We start from the raw sequence: 22,296 nt of genomic DNA, 5'->3' as shown, positions 1-22,296 counted from the left end.
AAGTATAATATTTTGTTTTCAGCTGAAAGGGCTATCATTAAATTGTGAATATAATAATATTTATTTCTACTCCAGTATAAATTATAATGTTTATTTGTTCTATGTATACTAAATAAATCACACAAGTTGATTCATAGGCAGTTTTCGATTAGCTAACAGTCGATATTCTGTTGGTTTTATTTTTTAACATTGACTTGACAAAACCCGACCTAATTTTAATTAAGTTGCCATCTTTGTTGCCTTGATAGTACTTTTGTAGTCCTCAATTTTATTGATTCCACGTTTTTTTAATGTAATCATACTTACTCTATACTTATATTTGGTATCAGAATTCGAAACGAATTTTGAACATGGTATAAGATTACAAGATTACAAAATTGCCTTGTGCTATAAAATCATTAAAAACTAGACGGTAAAAGTCGCTAGTTTTGATTTATCATACGAATTACTTAATTTTATGAACATTGGGATTAAAATTTTAAGTTGATGAAAATTACCGATTATTTGATTACGGCTTGGCTCGAATGGAAAAGTAAGCTGGGCTCACCGGTGGGTCGTAAAGCGTGCAACGTGTTAAGAATTTCATAATTATTGAGATAAAATAGATAGATTATTATTAAACAATAATTTTTATATACTTGCATTGACTCCATGTTCCAATGGTTCAGAGCGTGGCTCTTAAATCGGAGGTCGTGTGTTCAATTCCTGCGTTGGAAAAATGTTGTTTTGCAAGATTGATTAGGAGTTAGGAGTTAGGACAATACAAGCTGATCACCTGTCTGTCTGACAAGTGACATGAAGTAAGATGATCCATTTTCGAATGACCATGTAAAAATCGGTCCTGCGCCTGACCTGCGTGTTATACTGGGTGATGTAAGTAAACTCAAGTAAAGAGAGTCCCCTTGTATACTACGCATACACTTTTGGGTACTTGTGTCAAATTGACATGTAAAAAGTCGTTCCTGCTCCTTATACACGGGAATGCACATAATATGAATATCATAATATAATAATTAATATATATAATATAGATGTAGATCAAGATAGATACCACATGTCGCTCCATTTGTATGAAAACGAGCGTGCCACTTTTTTATAGCTACTGTGTCGTACCGATGATAAGAAAAGTGCCCATTATCTAGGCCAACGTTTCTTTTTGAATTTCTACAGCTCAATACGGCACTTTTAGGCATTTAGGCATTTTTAAAATTCCGATTGACGTCCGATTCCGATAGCAGACTAAAGAACAGACTTTAGAAAGACGAGCATTGCTCGTCGTTTGGGAGCGCGATATGGCACGCGAAGTACATACACATGCGGTATCTATCATGATCTATGTCTGTGATGAATAGCAATACCGGTGGGGTCGAGCGGACTGCGTCAATCGGAACAGAACGATAGGCCATTCTGTATACAAGAGCCTTAGTAATCGTAGTAGTTAAGCCGTTTTCACAACATTTCACGTCAGATAAACTGAAGGTAACAATAAACTATTACTGCCTTTGTCTTGACGCGAGAACCCCGTACACTGTACATGCCCGATGTACCGGAAACTCAGATTGGTGCTATTGTTTATTGGGGTTGATATTGTCTATGCTTTTTAGGTTAGATCCTCGGTTCTATCACATCGGTATAATAATTGCGACCGTTTGTGTACGTATAATATAATACGAGTAGGTAGCACACAATTTGAAATATCTTGAGATTTGACTGCCACGTAATGACGTCATCAAATCGAATCACAAGATATTCAAGGAACAGGATGAATATCATTTAACACCACTGTAAATAATTTTATGCATTGTCGTGTGTTAGTTCGGCCTGCCATCAGGCTGACTGGATTCGATCGCCGCCCCCGTATTATTAATAATGAAGGCCTTAAGAGGATACAACAGGGGCTAGAGAAATGAAAAAAAAGTACGTGAAATATCTATAGCTGTCTCCCTTACCTCAAGCCTATACCGCAGAACGCGATAGAGACAACTGCAGAAAATCCAGAAAATCGACGATTCGTTGTCCCCTGATTCCTTCTCCAAAACTTAACCGATTTAAGTACTTTTTTCATTAAAGATTAAAAGAAGGCTTGAGCTGTGTTCCTATGTTTTGCTTTTTTTGTATAATCTAGCCAAATCTGTTTTCTGGACGTTTGAACACAGCGGAAAATCTGGCCATTTTTTTGGGTTTTTGAACGTTCATATCTTATTTAATAATTAAATTATGAAAAAAAAGAAAACATAGGGACATTGTATTAGTGGCCGTAGATATTCAGGAAAAAAATTATAACTCTACTAGCATTATCCAGGGAGGAAACAGGGGACAACGTTTGTATGGAAAAAAGGGCGGTGTGGAATCCTCTTAAGAGGGAACGCGAGTGCAGAATTTAAACGAAAAAACTATTGCCATCACGCTTCACCCTGCGCCGGCACGTGTATTGTGATAGAGACAGATACAGTAAATCAAGGTAACGTAGTCCTCTGATTCCTCCCTTAAAAATAGAGCCTCTCTCTATTATTATTTTTTAAATATCTTCAAGAAGAGTGAGTCTATGCCTCTACGTTTTTATTTTATCTTAAAGGTTTTTCAAATTTGTTTTATGGTCGGTGGATTGGCGGGGTACGGGGCAGTATTTTTTTGCGATTTTCAAAGGTCAAGGGAACGTAGAGGCATAGCTTTAATAGATTCCGATAGGTATTGTATAAAAATCATTTGTCTAGACGCATTGTCCAGGGAGTACATTGGGGAATACGTTTGTATGGAAAAACAGTGTTAGCGTTCCCTCTTAAGCTTGTACCTTTTTTTTTACCTGGAATAAACCACTTGTATTTTATTTTAACCCGGATTTTCTATATTTTTATGACAAATAATAAATTGATAAGATACCACTGTGGTCATAAACACGCAATTTCTATTAATATCTTAATTTTAATGTTGCTATACCCAAAAAGTTATTGCCAATAAAATACGCTAATCAAGACATTATATAATATTCAAGTAGTAAACCTACTTTTATAAATTAATTTCATTTTTATGTTCTACCCACTAGAAGTAGATTTACAACTTACAAACGATAATATTATAATTATTAATATAATGATACAAGAAAATATTCTTACGGTCATTATAAGGTGGCACCAGCGGTAATTGACCTTTCTATTGTAGGATCAATGTGAAAAATGCTCGCACTGTATTCTGTTGAGGCTTGTTACAGACGAACGGCAGTCGACGTGTGCCGTACCGACTGCCGTCGACTGCCGACGTCGACATCAACAGTTTGTAGAGAAAACGATGAAATATGACAAGTTATTTTACAGAGGGTCAATGGCCGCTACGGACAGAATTCTGCAATTTGAGAATAGTTACGAGTTAGGTTATGTTTGAAATGCAAAATGCAAATAATGTTGTGGAACTTTTCATGAAATCTAAAATGTGTAACCGAATATCATTTCGCTTTTCACGTTATAATATTTCTACAAGTTAGTTTTGTTCATAATTACATCAAAAAACTTTAATTCATTATTTTACAATTTGGTATTTAAACTATAATAATTAATATTATATTATCTTGAATCAAGCTGGTGATATATGATCAACCATTTTCAGTTTCACCACTTACTAATGAGTGCCGAATAGGCTATCCACCACTTAACATGACAGATCAAGTATGGGGAATCCGTCAAAAAAGTTGTAAAAAATATTTTACAACCTAAAACTTAATTACAAAACAAAATGATAGTAAATAATTATTTAGATAGTACTACTAGACTAGTCTACTGTGCAAGTAGAGCGCTGAAAGACTAAGGTTGGGTTGCACCAGAGGCGTGGTTAAAGTTAAAGTTATGGTTAGGTATAGTTAAGGCTAATTTAACTTTAACCTTAACTTTGACCACAAAATTTGACAGAAGACGTTGCTGGTCCGACAAGGCTTTATAAGAACGTGGGCGGGTCCAGCTGGTAAAGGAGAACTGTCAAAAATTGCGTTTTTGTATGATGACAGCGCGTAGTTCCTTTTTTCGCCACGTGCATTTAAAGCCTTGTCGAGCTCTATGGTTATGGTTAAATACGGTGTCTTGATGGCGTCCATATTAAACTTTAACCAAAGATTTGACATTTTGGATTGTAGTTAAAGTTATAGTTAAAGTTAGTTGGTGCAACCCACCCTCAGCGACCCAGTAGTAAAAATTGTCCATACAAAAATATAAATACGGAACCCCGAAAAGATACGTTACTCTTTCGGTGCTGCTACTTTCTCTATATAGTACTCGTACATACCCTGGAGTATTATTATCATTTATCACTTTGTTTTGTAACACTTGAATATTAAGGCCATCCCCTGAGCAAATGACCTTGACCATCTATTTGCCACGTTGCCGAGATCGCACCAAAATCCTATTTTTTATACTTATCTTAGTTCAAAATTGACCTAAAAAAATTCTAACGGCATTGTGGTTAACGAAATTGTCGATTTATTGGCGTGTCAAATAAACGTAATTAATTGTAAATACTATAAGATACTGAATGTATGCTTGAATTTAAATAACTTGGTATTACTTTGGAAGCTGATGTCACGATTTATGAGTATAATAAACAAAAATAGGAAATTAATAACGGAGAAAGGAATATTCATATGCTGAAGATTATTTATTTTAATTTTGTAACTTTCAAATCATGAGTTAATAAGACTCTGAAAACGGCAAATTACGGCATCTCCGTAGGGGGAGCGTCTTAAACATAATCATTTCACTGTAAAGTGAGTCATTTTATAAAATCTTCTTGTCCGCTTTAATGTTACCGCAAATGCATGCTACTAGTTTATTTCAAGTTATTTATGTTCTAGTTGGAATCGTATTCAATTGGGAATATTTAGTAGAGTTGGGAGTTCGGACAATACATAAACACGTCGAAATAAACAAGCAAAATGAAATGAGCTCAAACCGAATCTAAACAGTGATACATATTCAATTTCTATTTCATTATCAGTATTCGCTTTTACGCTTTTGGCAATAGTAGAAATTGTTTATTTGTGTAAAATAAAATAAAACAGTGCGTAGATTATGCATGTTATAGACAACATTAGAAAGGTGCAGGGTTTCTTTCTACAAAAGAAGAAAATCACACATTACTGTGTTTTGGCAACAAGCTTAAATAATAGTATGTTATCGCAAATTAGAAATAGGGCAAGTTGAGAATAAACATTATTTAATGACTTCAACAATACTTTTATTTACTTGGCTGAACGTAAAACAACAAGGCTCGGACTCAAAAGAAAAACAATAATAAGCCCGGGGCAGTATCTTCTAATGGATACTTAATAAAAGACCCAAATATACGAGCCCAAACAAATATTCAAAGCTTATTTTATTTTTAATTTCCATAACAAAACATATTGAAAGATTAATGAATTCTTCAATGTGTTTTTTGCTTTGTTCTAATTTATATGGCGTAAATAAATATTATGAAAACGTTATTAAGAGCTCACCTGACTCTAAAAATCAAACATCGTCCTTCTCTCTTCACACTCACGCCCGTCTTTCATATGCCAGATGAAAAAGGACGGCGCGGAATCATCGCCGAGTTAGTTTTACTTGAATAAAAGACGAACTATAATGATTATGAAAAAAGTGTTTTGAGTAAATTTAGGTTTTATCAATACCTTTTTAGATATTAAAAAATATTAAAGAAAAGACAGCAAACTTCGAAGATCCAAGCAAAAATGTGTCTAAAACAAGGTTTTTTGTAAAAAAGAAACTATCGAGCATTTTTTGAGTAATCGTGTTTTCGTCTTGAGCATTTAATCTTTATGAACTGAAGTTACTTGTGTCAAAAAATCAGTTTTCTAGACCTTACGGATCTTGAGATCTAGGTTAAAGTATGTAGTCAAGTTAGGGTCATATGGGCTCTTAAATTATTGTTTTTATTTTGAGCTTTGCCCGTTAGTGTTGGATCGATTTCGTGATGAATTAAGTAATATTTAAAATGTATCTACCTAACTACTTGGTAGTCTAACAAATTTTCAAAATATATGCTTTAGTTGAGTTTTTTTGTCTCTTTTATAAAAAAGTTTGTATCATGAAACATTTTATAAAAAATTCTTGATAAAAGTAATGTAGTTCTAGTCCACCAAATATTTCTTTTCTTACAGTAACAGTAGTACTTGAACGAAGTCGTCACATAATAGGTATTTTTTCTTAAACCCTGTTTGTTATTGGTATGATATTGCTGAAAAAAAAAGCTTAAGATTCAAAATGTGATTGCAATTCAGTTAACAGAAGCGAAGATAATTTTTTTGCAAGATACCCTTTTCCGCGAAGGCAGGAAGTGTCTACGAAAGTCAAGTTTGCCTTTTTACTTCCGCCGGCAAAGTATTTAAAATGCGCACTTTTCAATAGAGTTTTCCATTAGCTGGGAACTTGGAATTCTTCAAGTTTTTAATAGCAAACTTCTATGGACCTCATATTAGTTTATTGACTATAAAATATAACAATCGATAGCTGTTGGTTTTATTGATAATATTTTTGGTTACTGAAAATATTATGAGGAATTGCTTACTTCTAACTTTTTATATAACAGTTTCAGGTATTATATTAACACATACCTATATCTACAGACTACAGATCGCGCGGGTACCGTACATTTTTCCAGGATAAAAAGTTTTTTTATGAAACGGGTCACCTGATGGAAAGCAACTTCCGTCGCCCATGGATACTCGCGGCATCAGAAGAGCTGCAGGTACGTTGCCGGCCCTTTAAGAGGGAATAGGGTAATAGGGGAGGGTAGGAAAGGGAATAGGGGAGGGTAGGAAAGGAAATAGGAAAGGGTAGGGAAGGGAAAAGGGTAGGGAATTGGGCCTCCGGTAAACTCACTCACTCGGCGAAACACAACGCAAGCGCTGTTTCACGCCGGTTTTCTGTGAGCCCGTGGTATTTCTCCGGTCTAGCCGGCCCATTCGTGCCGAAGCATGGCTCTCCCACGTCAACATCATAACAACAGTATCATAATATTATGACCTTTGCCGGGACTCAAAGCCATACCAAATAACGGTTTGGGCGTGAAGAGCTATAAATATTCAAACAGACACACCTTCGCATTTATAATACCTATATAAACTGTGATATAGCTTGTAGTTTTATATCTGGCATGTAAAAAGCCAGTAAAAGCTGTATAAAAACGCGAAGCAGCCGAATATTCGGGGGTGCATATCGTGATCGTCGATTCATACAGCAGTTCAAATGTTTACACAGATAACAGTGGGCCCGAATTGTTCGCCGCCTACCGGGAATTCCCCGGGCTACCGAATAAAGATAATTCCGTGTACGGACGCCGGATAAAGAAATTTTGAATATCCGGAAAGGCCGATCGCTTCGGTCGGACTGATCGCAGGCCGATCTTACTAGGATCACACAGGAACACAAATTGTATGGACATCAGAATTTTTTTTTTCTTTGGGACAAAGAAATTCGTAAAAGAACCAACACCGATTGTTCCAGTTACTGATTTCGGGGTTTCCTAACATAAGTACATTATACTTTATTTCATAAAATAGTTAATATCCCTAGACTTTGTCGAAACACGTAGAAAAATATGTTGTACCCACTAAGGAAGCATTTTTTAAAACACCACTCCTGGGGGGCTGGGTTAATAGTGGTAAACTTCTTAACCCTTTTTACGAAATATGGGGAAACGTAGGTGCATGAAATTTTGCACAGTTATAGTTTATAAGGTGAAGGAGTGCATCGAACGAATGTTATTTTGAAATTATGCTTTTATCATACATTTTTTTAGCAAATAAAATATTACACACACTACAACACACACACATGAGAAATAACAGATTTTTGAGTGACAAGCCTATACATACGAATTATACTCTTTTATTTATGGTTGAAGTCTGTTGACAACAAGTTGACAAATTGAAAATGGATTATAGTTTTTTTATTGAATCTAAGATACTATTAGACAATGCTTACACGGCCAGTCTGAGATCAGTTAAGTCCCAGAGACAAGAGTTGAAAAAAAATATTATAAAGTCAATATTTATTAGAAAACCTTATGTCGTTGAAACTAAGGTCGAATTTCGACCATTGGGCGATCTCTAGTTCTAATAATTGTCAGAAATAAGAATGCAAAATATTGAACCTATAAAATCAGACAGATAGACATGTCAAACTAAAAATCCACCTCTTTTTGTCCGGGGCTAAAAACCCGCCGTAAAGGTATCGTAGGAGATTGCGTAAGCATTCAATTTTTGGTATCGAAAATGATACAGCGCCGAGAGTTAATAGTCGTATCGTAATACGAGCGGCTAAATACTGTTACAGTATATTTTAATTCCATTTATTCCTTCGGCAGATTTCGTCCCAACGCTCCATTATTTTTAACGAAGTAGGGTTTTTCCTACGTGGAAGTTTGGTTCAGCGAAAGTATAATATTATACCTATTGAAAAAAAAAAAAAAAAGCTTTATTAGTAACAGGCATTTGTAAGTTTTCTACGTATTTTTTTCTTGATCTATACTGCCTTACATCTGGGAAAACCTACGTATTTTTTTGTTGGTCTATACTGCGGACTGCCTTACATCTGGGAAAACTAGCTCCTCCAAACTTCGGTTAATTTCTAGCTAGTCGCATCATCCTTTTCTAAGAAGACTACAGTTGCATCGTTCATCTTCTATAATGGGTGTAACGTTTTTTTGCGAGTTTTCAATCTTCACACTAAAATATATTGAGGGTAACCACTCATGATGGGTAAATAATTGGTAATTTATGTTAAATATAATTATGTACTCGCATCAGCACTCCTGACCTGATCGAAAATTCATAAGACAGGACCGCGGTGTATAAGAGGATGTAATATAGGGGATCTAAATAATATAATATCAAATATGTACTCTTTCTCTAGTGCGTAAATTTAATGATTGTAATCATATTTATTATGTCACTAGCTGTCCCGGCAAACGTTTCTTTGCCATATAAAGTATTTCGCCCGTATTATTTTATTGAAGACTGAAGTGACTAAATAAGTATGTCACCATGGCAACGTCCATCGCTATCCCGTAGCACAAACAATAGTCGCCGTCAGTCTCGATTTGTAATAATTTACTATTATTTATTCAACAAATGCACTTATCAATATAAAAAGTACCCAGTAGCCGATTCTCAGACCCACTGAATATGCATATAAAATTTGATTGAAATCAGTAAAGCCGTTTCGGAGGAGTACGCGGCCTAACATTGTGACACGAGAATTTTATATATAAGATAACTCATACTATCCTGTAATATTGACGCTACAATATTTACATTCGGAAGCCAAGACAATATCATAATAATAGTGTAACGTAGTTTTTATTTAAAGTTTAGTCTTTAGTCCCTTTGATAAACCCTTACCCTATGAAGTTACACTTTGGCAGTGGACGATGATTAATTACAAGGCGGTGGCACGCAAGTCACAACGTATTATACAAATTAGGAGTCTTATAATTATAATAGCTATAAGTATGGACTGGTTATTTTGATAATTACTGTGTAATTTTAGTATTTAGAACTAACTATTAATTACGGTTTTAATTTGAGTATTTAGTAATATTACGATAATAAAAATAAAAGCAATACAAAACATATTCATAGAAAAGTAACAACGCCAGAATTTATTTTGTAGCCCAACTGCTGTATGTTTAAGGAGTGAGCACACTGAGACGGGCCGTGCTGGGGCTCAGCGTGCCCTGCGCTCCGGCAAGACCCGCTGCGCCCCGGCAACAGTGTGCTATAGGAAGCGGCGCGCGGATGTGATGCGATGCGGCCCGGCAAGCCTCGGCTCAAAATCCGTTAATGCGTTGCGCGCTGACCCGCCCCGGCACTCCCCGGCACAGTGAGCGTTAAAATAGTGTGCTATTATAGCGCATTTTGCGCTGCGCTGCGCCCCGACCCACCCCGGCACGCCCCGGCACGCGCTGACAAAGTGAGCGTGAACCTTTACACCACGTCAGTCTGGCCTCGTGCTAAGTACCTGAAGGACCTGTGTCATGGTTAGGTACCTACTAGTAGGCAGTAACATAATTATTATTATTTATTGCTTTGAATATCTTTGTTTTTTTTTCGAATTAAATTGTTTAGGAACTAATGCTAATTCAGGCTTACGTGTTTTAAATGGACTGCAAAAATTACGTATTGAGTTATTAATGCACTCATGTTTTTAGATCACTTTAGAAATAGACTGCATAACTCAACAAAAAACATTTTTGTTAGCATACAAAATATGATTAACAGCGACCAAATATTTTCATGAAATCAATACTAATACTTTCAAATTACTCTAAAACTCTGTCAAAAAAGCTAACGATTTCGCCGCTAGTCCAATTTATCTGACACTCCAGCTTAAAACCGAATCAAGTGGCTATGAATAATGGATGACCTCAGCTTACTGTCAATAAGATCACGCCCCATGTTAGATATTGTGAATAAATGGCGAAAATACTTAGCCTTATCCCCCATACATCCAAGGGGTCACGCGCTTTTTATAAAAATATAAAAAATACTCTTATATTGTTAATGCGTGGCAATATTTTAGAGTTTTATATTTAACTGCCAAAAAAGATAGTTCCAAATTATCGTATTTTTGTTAATTATCACTGGCCACGCATAACGTAGTAGTCTAGTTCTAAATATTGTCTTAGGTTGGACCTTAAAGTTAATTATCATTAAGGTCCCGTTTGCCTTTCTTATATTGCCCTCATGTTAGTAAGATTTCTTATATTATCAAGTAATTTTAAAAGACAAATTTTCCACTTTTTTACTAAAAAGTGGCCCCGTGCGAGTTTCTTACGCCGGTTCTTCTCGCCGGGTTAGTTCCCGAACCGGTGGTAGGCAACATGTAGTTCAACGTTCTGAAAATATTTGATTCAAATTTACTCAGAAATAAAACAATTTTTATTTATTTTATTTAATAATAAATCATCTAAAACATTTTCATTCTTAGCTTTCCTATAACACTTCTTAAAAAAATACGGCTAACCATATATAAATCATATTGTTTAACTATTCTAATCTAAACCTATACAACACGTTCATAAAAATATATACGTTATACATGTACCAAATATCACGCACCAAAATTCCCACTTCCCAGCAGTAATTCCGTAAGGTAATTATGAAAAAAAAGGGGGATTCGAATTTCCCATCGCAACTCGCAGGTAAACACCCCTTGATTCAATAACAGCCCGCCGGATGTTCAGCAAAAAATAATTATATTATCTTCCGATCTTCCCCCAAAGAACTTGTAATAAATTGATAAAACTCCAAAGTTAAAATTTTAAAATAAATCACTCGGAACAAAGGGGTTGTTCTGGAGTTTGTTTAGGCGTTGCATTGTGATTTTCCGTAAAGCTACAGGCAAAAGTCATGTGAAGGTTAGTAAAAAGAGATCTAGTTAAAAGGTTATTGTATAATTTTCGCGCGTTTCATGAAATTTTTACTTTGCAAATTTTCGAAGTGAGACTTCTGGCGCGTTGTCGGTAAAATTTTAAGGTCGCGCCAAGAAAAAGAGTATGAAAATAATAAAAATATTGCGTGACGATACCATCACTATTTTGGACAGAACTTTCACGTCTTCTGACACGTGTACTCGGTACACCCTTTTATTACTGATACTTCGATGTCGGTCCGTCTGTCTGTCTCCAGGCTGTATCTAAAAAACCGCTACAGCTAGACTTCTGAAATTTTCACAAATTGTGTATTTCTGTTGCCGCTATAACAACAAATACTAAAAATAAAATAAAATAAATAATGAAGGGGGTTAATTATTTTTTAAACTTTTTTGCTCGATTTCAATAATGGTAACAATTAAACTCTTGAAATTTTCACAAAATCCTTGATTGTATGTGTACTTAAATAATTAATAATAATATTAAAATAAAATAAAAAATTGAGGTGGGCTCCCATACAAAAAACACAATTTTTGCCTATTTTTGCTCTTTATCGGTACGGAACCCTTCGTGCGCGAGTCCCACTCGCACTTGGCCGACTATTTTATAAATTAAACTTCGCTTTTTATGTCGCATTTGTTTTATATCCAGGTTTTTTCCAACATTACCTCGATTCTTGAACCAAATTACCTACGTGCCTTTGAAGTCGTGTGTCAAAGGTAGCTATTATGTCTAATATTTTAATTTTTCATTCGTTTTCTGGGGGTTTTCAGGGAATAAAATTGCTTCCAATTAGGGAAAACAAGGTAGCCGTGCCCGTAGATTAATAACTTTAATTAACGGTTGAGAAGCTGAGAGGATCGTTAAAAAGGTCGTCGCAACTCGGAACCCTGCGACGCTAGTTATCATAGTGAGGGAGCCCAAGAGGGGATTTTGCGCCAAACACGACAGATTAATCTATTTCTCTCTTGACCTTGATAAAAATTTAATTATTTGGTTATCAGTAGTTATGTAAATCATCGATTGTCATCGGATCTCTCACATCAAAATATAAGAGTATGAGACAGGAATGTCCAGAGGCTTCGTCGTTTTATAAAAGCTGAAAGTTTTTCTGTACATGTCCTTATAATAAAGGTAAGAACGACCAATGACCATGAGCCATGACCATTTAAAAATAACCGATGTAAGTAAAAAAAATTGTGTTGTTAAATGTACTTTTTGTAAAAATATAATAAAATTTTCTTTCTTTTCCATCTACGAATAATAAAAACTAAGGAAAAGTAACTCCGTCAAAAAACATGCTCCACAATACTTGTCAAAAAGTGTACCTTAGGTACACATTTCAATACATGTGCAATATTTAGGTGACCTTGAGCGGTACTAGGTTGACGTTACATGACAGATCAAAAGGAACCAAATTTAAAACGGTAATAGTATGGGAGTTACGATTCCTTAGTTTTTATTATTCGTAGTTTTCCATATCTTAAAAATATTTTTTATCACAAGCCCAAAACATACTTACTTAGTCTCCACGAATAGCATTCTGCAGCCTTATTACCGAAACTGATATCAATCTGATATCAGATTTTTTACACTTTAGACATTCTATTTTAGATGATGTCAAATCAGTTTGATATGTTTCGGGAATAAGGCTGCTGGGCTCCCCTACTATCATAACGTTCAAATACGAGAACGTGGAACATACCAGAGAATATTCTTTTACATCTCTGAATCTTATTAGTTACTGGATATTGCTCTCGCACAAGTACTGCAAATAACCATGTTTGCTAAATAAAACCATCCTATGTCCTTTAGTCTGAAGATGTAACGGACAGAAAGACGAACACTCAGGACGATAAACGTGTACACACTTATTTGACTCTTGTATTGCTTTTTAGGATTCCGTACCCAAAGGGAAAAAAACAGGACCCTATTACTAAGACTTTGTTGTCTGTCCGTCTGTCCGTCTGTCCGTCTGTCCATCTGTCCATCTGTCTGTCTGTCTGTCTGTCTGTCTGTCTGTATGTCACCAGGCTGTATCGCAAAAACCGCTACAGCTAGACTTCTGAAATTTTCACAGATTGTGTATATCTATTGCCGCTATAACATCAAATACTAAAAATAAAATAATTTCAATATTTAAGGGGGCTCCCATACAACAAACGTGATTTTTTTTGGCCTTTTTTGCTCAATATCAATAATGGCAACAGGTAGGCACTTGACATTTTCACAAAGACTTAAACAGTTAATAATAATAATTAAATAAATTAAAATTTTAGGGGCAGCTCCCATACAAAAACACAATTTTTGGCCTATTTTTGCTCTATTACGGTACCGAACCCTACGGACTCGCATTTGGCCGGTTATTATTTCTGTTCATTGAAACCGCAGCGTTTTGTTTCGGTGTAAGCTGACCCTAGTCTCTACCTATAATTTAGGTTCAAATGTGTAGTAGACACACCACGACAAAATTATGTTAGTTTAAACGTGTAGGTTTTAACTTTTAGGTGACAAGTACAGGCTTTGAACATAACTAACTTATTTTTGCTAATGAGATTAAAATGAGTTGTTAAATGTACAGTCGCGCCCTAAATATTATGGCATGGTATGGAAGGTCATCAAGTAGAGTATTTTTTTTTTTTTTTTCAGAAATAACTAAATCGATTTTTATTTTAAGTATTATACAGGTTGTTGGGGTTAACACCATTATCCTTAAAACCATCAAATGAGCTCGTCAAAATGAATAACTTTTTCTATGAGAACAATGCTGGGAAATCGAAAAAATCCGTCGTCATACCTTTATACAATTACAAATTGCCGATCCGGGCATCATTAATTGATGGTTTTAAGGATAACGATGTTAACCCTTTTTTTAATATGGGGAAATTATGCTTTACGCATCCCCGCGTCATAATCTTTTCATTATAATTAAATTTAAGGACATTTTAATATATATTATTATTTAATGATTTTAAGTAATAACTAAATTCTATTGACATTTCCTTAATTTTGTTATGTTGACGTGTAAAAATAATACTTTTAACAAACTATAATTTAATTAATTGTAAATGCTATTAATGTAATTTTGTATTTAATATTAATCAATTAAAATAATGTTTTGCTATTACATATAATAGGTATTCTGATAAATGCACGGAGAACTATATTAATTGTAAATGCTGTGTACACCTGTAATTAACTTTTGTTTTAGAATAAGTATACCTGTAAAGAAATGATGTAATTTTGCAGCAATAAGTTGTTGGTCAATCAATCAATTAAAAAAAAAAAAACAATTTAAATAAATAAATAAATCCCCGGCAAATTGGGGATATCGGCCGGGGTATGTGGGACTTTTGCGTAGTCTGTGGTCTACCCACTAAAACCCCGGGTGAAAACGGGACCCTATTACTAAGACTTCATTGTCTGTCCGTCTGTCTGTCTGTCTGAGAGAGTGTGTATATCGGTTGCCGCTACAACAACAAATACTAAAAACAAAATAAAATTAATATTTAAGGGGGGCTCCCATACAACAAACGTGTTTTTTGCTCTACATCAATAATGGCAACAGGTAGGTACTTAATTTTTTCTGAAAGTCCTTAGTTATATGTGTAATTTAATAATAAATAATAATATTAAAACAAAATAAAAAATTAATCCCATACAAAAACACAATTTTTGGCCTAATATTGCTCTATAATGGTACGGAACCTTTCGTGCGCGAGTCCGACTCGCACTTGGCCGATTTTTATTATTCGTAGCCTCCATGTAATATAATTCATATCGGCTTATGTAAAGCTATTTTGTAAATTGTAATATTTGAGTGAACTGTACTGACCCCTATCCTAAAAGTTTCCATAATAATATTTCACATTTTCCACCAACTATACTCAAACAATAGTTTGTTTTGTTATAAAATTAATAATACAACCTAGAATTGTAGTTTATTTACATGGATTTGTAATAGGGTTTTTAAGAGAATTTCAGATTATTTTCTTGAAAACTTATTAAATTATTCAAGTATTGCAAAACGCATGAATTCGACTATACCTTGTTCGATCCACTACGTTCCTCGTTCGTTCCTATCATTATTAAAACCAGAAAGTGGTATTCTCATGAAATGTCAAGCGAATGCCATTTTATGAGAATATTTTTTGCACCTCGAGAAACAGACTGAAATGAAGAAGTAACGAAGCTTAAATAATGTATAATTAATAAAGCTACTTTACTTCCTAAACATTTGTCGATGTAATGAAGCTGATGATGATGATGTCCTCGAACACACCGAAAGCGAAATTTTAAGTCTTATTGTTCTGATAACGAATGCTCGGCGATTACGGACAAAAGTTTGTACGTCGAATGGGGATTAATTCTAGCATTTTCCAAAAAACTTTTTACACGGAGAAATATAAAAGCGTGGATTTCACCTAATTGGTCTACTCTTTTTGTTTGTTAAAACGCTTGTTAGTAGTTTTGATATCGTCTGTGATTAAATTGATTTCCATGGGGTTCGTAATTCGTATGGTTTGCGTCGAATGTATGGTAAAACGTATACAGTCATACTACACAAGATTTAAACATCTGTTGAACAGTTGATTAATTATTGAAATTCAGTACAAAATGGTCTCAAAACAACTGTTCAACAGATGTTTAATCTTTTGTGGTAAGACCGATCTTTCAATTTCATAACATTACTAACTAATGGTTAATTCGCTACTTTATTGCTTATTCATTGAAGTGTAAAATAAAAGTAAGTTTTGCTCATCAAGGACGGCCCCTTATACTTTTAAAAATTGAAAAGGATACGAAACAACATGTATTGCAGTAATACAGTTTGGTTTTTTTAACCACAATACCATTTTGGGATAAATAGAGGAAGCCAGTAAGTAGAAGTAGTTGCCATTAATGAAATTGATTCTACATCACATAATATCATATATATAAAATTCTCGTGTCACAATGTTAGTCACCGTACTCCTCCGAAACGGCTTTACTGATTTTTACCAAGTCTGAGAATCGGCTACTGGGTACTTTTTATATTGATAAGTGCATTTGTTGAATAAATAATAGTAAATTACTTCAACTCGAGACTGACGGTGACCATTGTTTGTGCGATGGGATAGCGATGGACGTTGCCATGGTGACATACTTATTAAGTCACTTCAATAAAATAATACGGGCGAAATACTTTATATGGCAAAGAAACATTTGCCGGGACAGCTAGTTTTTCTATATAGATATTTTTGGAACGAAGTTCCTTATCGCGAGTTCGACGTAAAGGAGGCTAGACAGAACGATATTTGACCTCGACACTTTTTTATTAGTACCTGCATGGTAGGGCCGTTGATAGTTTTTCTGTACATCTACTAGATGGCGTTTTTTGAGAATAAACAGCGACGCATTGTTATTATTCCTGGGCGTCAAAAGATGGCGATTTTTTAAATATTTTCTTTAGTGTTATGTATACAAATTTTTTGAACATAAGAAATAACTTCGTTCCATTCGAGTGTCCTATGACACCTCTCTTAGGCAAAATGTGTTTTTCTTAAAATCTCCTTGCCTTGCTTTATAAGCTTTTTTTAAAATATTTTCGGTTGTCACTTTTAATCACACCTTAAATGATAGGTTTTTGAAATCATCACCTTTAAAGATGCCATCGCTTTTGCTTTGTTTGGTGAATTATAAAGCGTCGTCGCCAGCTTTATTCGCAAAATTCACTAAACTAGAGATCGCCCAATGGTCGAAATTCGACCTTACTTGCAACGACATTAGGATTTAGGACTGCTACCTATATTTTGTAAAAAATATTGACTTCATCATAGTTTTTTTCAATTCTTGTCTCTGGGACTCAGCTGATCTCAGACTGGCCGTTTAAGCATTGTCTAATAGTATCTAAAATTAAATAAAAAAAACAATAATCCATTTTCAATTTGTCAACTTGTTGTCAACAGACTTCAACCATAAATAAAAGAGTATAATTCGTATGTATAGGCTTATCACTCAAAAATCTGTCATTTTTCCTAGTAGTAGTGTCATAGTGTGTGTAACGTTTTATTTGTTAAAAATATATATGATAAAAGCATAATTTTAAAATAATATTAGCTCGATGCACTCCTTCACCAAATAAACTATAACTGTGCGAAATTTCATGCACCTACGTTTCCCCATTTTTCTTAAAAAGGGTTACAAAGTTTTTCTCTTACGTATTCATATATAGATATTGCGTGTCATATCAACGCGTCACATACTAGCTATAATTCTGTCTACTCTGTACTAGGGGTGGCATATACGCCATTTTCAGTTAACAAATTGCATACCTTCAGCACTTATGCGCTATCGAACAAAGGAGTATGACACGGACAAATTGTGCCCACAATACCTCCACACATAATGATAAATTGTTGTGTAATATCATTTTTCATTATCCAAATGAATCCGTTTCCAAATTGGATTAGGGTGTGACGGCAGGAGATTTATAAATTGTTTTGTATTAGACGTTATAAATTATAATAATTATTGTATATTATATCATCATCAATCCGCAACTTGTAAAGGCCACAAGCCGTAAAATCATCGTAAAATACTTTTTTAATCAAAATCAAAAATCAAAAAATATAAATTAATTTCCAAATAGGTTAACAAAGTTAACACTTTTAGAACGTCTAAAAGGTGGAAAATAACAATGATAGCTTAAACTAATTTACACTAAGTAAGTAAAAGTGTTAAACAAACAAAATGGTTTTATTTATGCTTGAAGTTCTAAGGCTCAACATCAAGTTCAATAATCAAGAATGGTCCTTCCAACAAGGCTCGGCGCCAGGTCATAAAGCTCGGTCGGTTTGGTCTTGTTTGAAAACGAACGTTTCGGACTTCATCAGAGCTGAAGACTGGTCGTCGTCTAGTCCCGATCTTAATCCACCGGATTATGATTTTTGGTCAGTTTTAGAGAATATGGCTTGCTGTAAATGCCGTGATAATTTGGAGTCACTAAAACAATCCATACGACTGGCAGTGAATAATTTTCCCATGGAAAGAGTCCGTGTTTCTAATCATAACTAGCCACAATGCTTAAAGGACGTTATTGTAGCCAATGAAGGCCAATTTGAATAAGCTTTTAATATTTAAAATTGTTTTATATTTATGTATTAAACTAATACACTGTAAAAGTAATAAAATTTATTTGCAATAGAAAAAAAATGTTTTTCTTTGTGTCAGTATTTATGGCAAGACTATGTAACGGTCAGTATTATTATTTTTTTAATTTTTTTCTGAGGGATTCAAAGGATGACATTTTATAAATAGATCGTATAGCTCGCCTTTGCAGCACAAATATTGTGTTAATATCAGCAGCACTTCCCCATAATAGAATGCCGTAAGACGTACTATGAAAATAACTATAATAAACTAAATTCGCCGTGTCTTCATCAAAAATTTCTTTAATTTTTCTGACTACATATACTGCAGAATTGAGCTTGCCAGTTTGGCAATATGAGGACCCACTGTAGTTAATAATCTAGTGTTACTAATAAAAACACAGTAGTATCAACAAGATTCATTTTCTTTTCATTTAATAGCAAATTGGTTTGCACTTGCTTAACATTTGGCAAGGTAAATCTGAAACATTTTGTTTTATTAGAATTTAAAAGTAAGTTATTTACATTAAACCAATTAACTATTTTTGAGAAAGCACAATTTACCTCGTCATGATTCGACTGCTATCGCTTCACTTTAAAAATAAGTGAAGTACGTGTCATCAGCAAAAAGTACTATTTCGTTATCATTATTTTTAACTAGATAAGGTAATTAGTGATTTATATAGATGAGAAAAAGAAACGAACCCAAAATGGATCCCTGTGGGACACCTAATTCTATTTTGGTCCCAGTGGACCTTTTACTATTGACATCAACCCTTTGAGTCCTGTTACTCAAATAAGATGTCAAAATTTTAGTACCGAGTCTCTTATGCCATAGTGGTGCAATTTCCTGATCAATGTAGCATGATCAACACAATCAAATACCTTAGAGAGGTCGCAAAATACACCTAAGGCGTCCCGCGACTCCTCCCAAGCTTCAAATATACTACAAAGAATATCTATACACGTATCCGTAGTAGAACGACCCTTAGTGAAACCGTAGCGGTACTTTTTATGTCATGTTTTATCATAAGTTTATTTTGCATACCTCGTTAGGCTCAATTTCTATTGTTATAACTTAACGTAAATGTTGGTATACGCTATCATTATAGATTATAGCCGAATTTTTTTGTTCTGTCATTTTGTGAAGACACTCACCAAAACAAATGTCTGTAAATCTAGAATGGAATTATGTACACCAATGCTGAATGCGTTTTATCAGAGTTTTTCCCAAACGTAAAATCCATTATAAATAATTAAGTATATGGATTTTACTTTTGGAAAAAATCTTGATGAAAGGAAGAATAATCTTCCTTTCATCAAGTTTACATTAATTAATGGCCTGTTTCTGTATCCCCTAAAAAGTAACGTGTAGGACGTAGGTGATTCGGAAGTTTTGTCTTTGTTGCTCAGTATGTATGTAATACAGCGACGAGGCATCGACAACACTTTTTAACTGACATTTATATTTATAAAACTCAAAGGTGACTGACTGACATGGTGATCTATCAACGCACAGCCTAAACCACTGGACCGATCGGGCTGATATTTGGCATGCAGGTAGATGTCATGATGTAGGCATCCGCTAAGAAAGGATTTTTTTTTTTATTAAATAAGGGGGCAAACGAGCAAACGGGTCACCTGATGGTAAGCAACTACCGCCGCCCATGGACACTCGCAACATCAGAAGAGCTGCAGGTGCGTTGCCGGCCTTTTAAGAGGGTATACGCTCTTTTCTTAAAGGTTTGCAGGTCGTATTGGTCCGGAAATACTGCTGGTGACAGTTCATTCCAGAGTTTTACAGTGCGCGGCAGAAAGTTACGCGAAAAACGCACTGTGGAAGACTGCCACTCATCAAGGTGATGAGGATGGTATGTTTTTCGCGTGGGACGATAGCGAAAAGTTGCAGGTGGTATGATTCCGAACAATTCCTCAGAGCACTCCCCGTGATACAACCGATAGAGGATGCAGAGTGAAGCAACATCTCGGCGTAATTCCAGGGGGTCCAAGCTGTTTGAAATTTTGATCAATTCCACCCCCAAAGGGTTAAAATAGGGGATGAAAGTTTGTATATAATAATACTTCTTAACGCGAGCGAAGCCGCGGGCAAAAGCTCGTAATATTATAAAATACTAGTTGACGCATTCAACTCCGTTGCGCCAAAATTAGTTTATCGCACAGAACAGATATTTTTGGGATAAAAAGTATCCTATGACCTTTCTCGGGACTCAAAGTACTTTTTAGTAATTTATAACTATCGTAGAATTTGTAAGTGTTTGCGTAATTTTATAAAAAACTAGAACTCCGTTGTGCCAAATTCCGTGATCCTATGTCTTTTTCTGGTACTCAAAATATCTACATACAAATTTCAGCAAAATCGGTTCAGCGGCTTGGGCGTGAAGAGGTAACAGACAGACATACAGACACACTACTTTCACATTTATATTTAATATTAAAATAATAATTCATATATATTGTGGCAGTAATAAAAAAACGATGATTGTAAAACAGGTCCTTTACATAAAATTTCCAGTAATGTTTCTACTTATAATATTATGCTTTACATTTCAGAGTGTTTCTATATTTTATAGTTCGCTTAACATGGCATTTTCAGAAATACATATTTATCATGTTGAAAGGATGTGGTGCAGCGATTAACGGAAAACCCCAGCAGAAAATATTTGTCGGATGAAAATATTCCTTGAGTTGCCCGTCTAGTATAATTGTGTGCGAAATTAGTATCGTTATTTGTAGAGTCCTTAAGCCTAGACATTCCGCCAAGCGTGTGTAATGAAAATCTCCACAACTTATAGTTTTTTATAACATTAAAGTTTAACATGTAACTTTTTAGGGTTAAGTCACGCTGAAATAATGCAAGATGAGATATGCAGAATAACTATGTATAGTAGGTAGGTACGTGAAATCAATCAAAGAAAAAAGTAACGCTGTATTTTGATATTTCATCAATTTTGTTAATATTTTTGCAATATTTTCGAATTTCGCCTCGTTTTGGTGTGACCCTTAATCGACTTATTGAATTTGGACTTACGCATATGCGCGTAAGTCTAAATTTAAAAATTCAAAGCAGTCGCTATCGTAAAATTTTTTACTAAATAATGTATTTTATGGACGATTTTCCGATTCTGGTTGTCTGATAAATGATGATTGATGACAGATACAAAAATTTATCGTAAAAACAATAAATTGTAATTTATGAGTCAGGTTGATTGGATCCACGTGGAATCTTGGAGTAGAGTTGGGGATTGAAATTAACATTTTACTTTGAGAAAACTTCGTGTAAATACGAATATTAAAAAGTTCCAAAGATCATTCTACTGGGAAATTCGGAAGGTATATTTATTCATAAAATTACTTGCGTTTAATATACTTTTTTTATGATAGGGTGTTTGTTCTCATTTCCTAAAAAAAAGGCTCCAACTCGAGTCGTTAGGAGGACTCGAGGACGTGCCGTGAAAAGTTTTATTTCACATAGTCCTTTGTTGAAGTATAAATTCTTTGTCTCTGTATCTTTGCTTTCGGAATAATGATGTTAGAGTTCTTTCAACTGGCTTTTATTTTAGAACTAGATGTATCCCTTGACTCTGTGTGGGCAAAAGAAAATCCCGCGGAAAAAGAGAAAAAAAGAGAATGAAAAGAGTAATGTACGCAGCATTTTGGTGTTAAAAAAGTAAATATTATTTCCCATGGTCTTCTCTATAATGTAGGTAAATGGCAAGTGTAAACTTTCATT

At 34.6% G+C, this 22,296-nt stretch overlaps 1 long non-coding RNA gene across 1 annotated transcript; it reads right to left on the bottom strand.

Annotated features, from left to right (window-relative positions):
* Positions 1 to 12,962: 12,962 nt before the first annotated feature.
* Positions 12,963 to 16,568, bottom strand: LOC121732984. The gene is made up of 3 exons (XR_006036472.1): positions 16,558 to 16,568; positions 14,399 to 14,404; positions 12,963 to 13,020 (listed from the first exon to the last, which is right to left on the bottom strand). It is a non-coding gene; the product is annotated as an uncharacterized LOC121732984 (long non-coding RNA).
* Between the last annotated feature and the right edge of the window lie 5,728 nt (positions 16,569 to 22,296).

The sequence above is a fragment of the Aricia agestis genome, chromosome 13, assembly GCF_905147365.1.
Source record: "Aricia agestis chromosome 13, ilAriAges1.1, whole genome shotgun sequence".
Lineage (NCBI taxonomy): Eukaryota > Metazoa > Arthropoda > Insecta > Lepidoptera > Lycaenidae > Aricia > Aricia agestis.
Note: the sequence above shows the minus strand (reverse complement) of the source record. Positions and strands in the feature narration are given on the sequence as shown.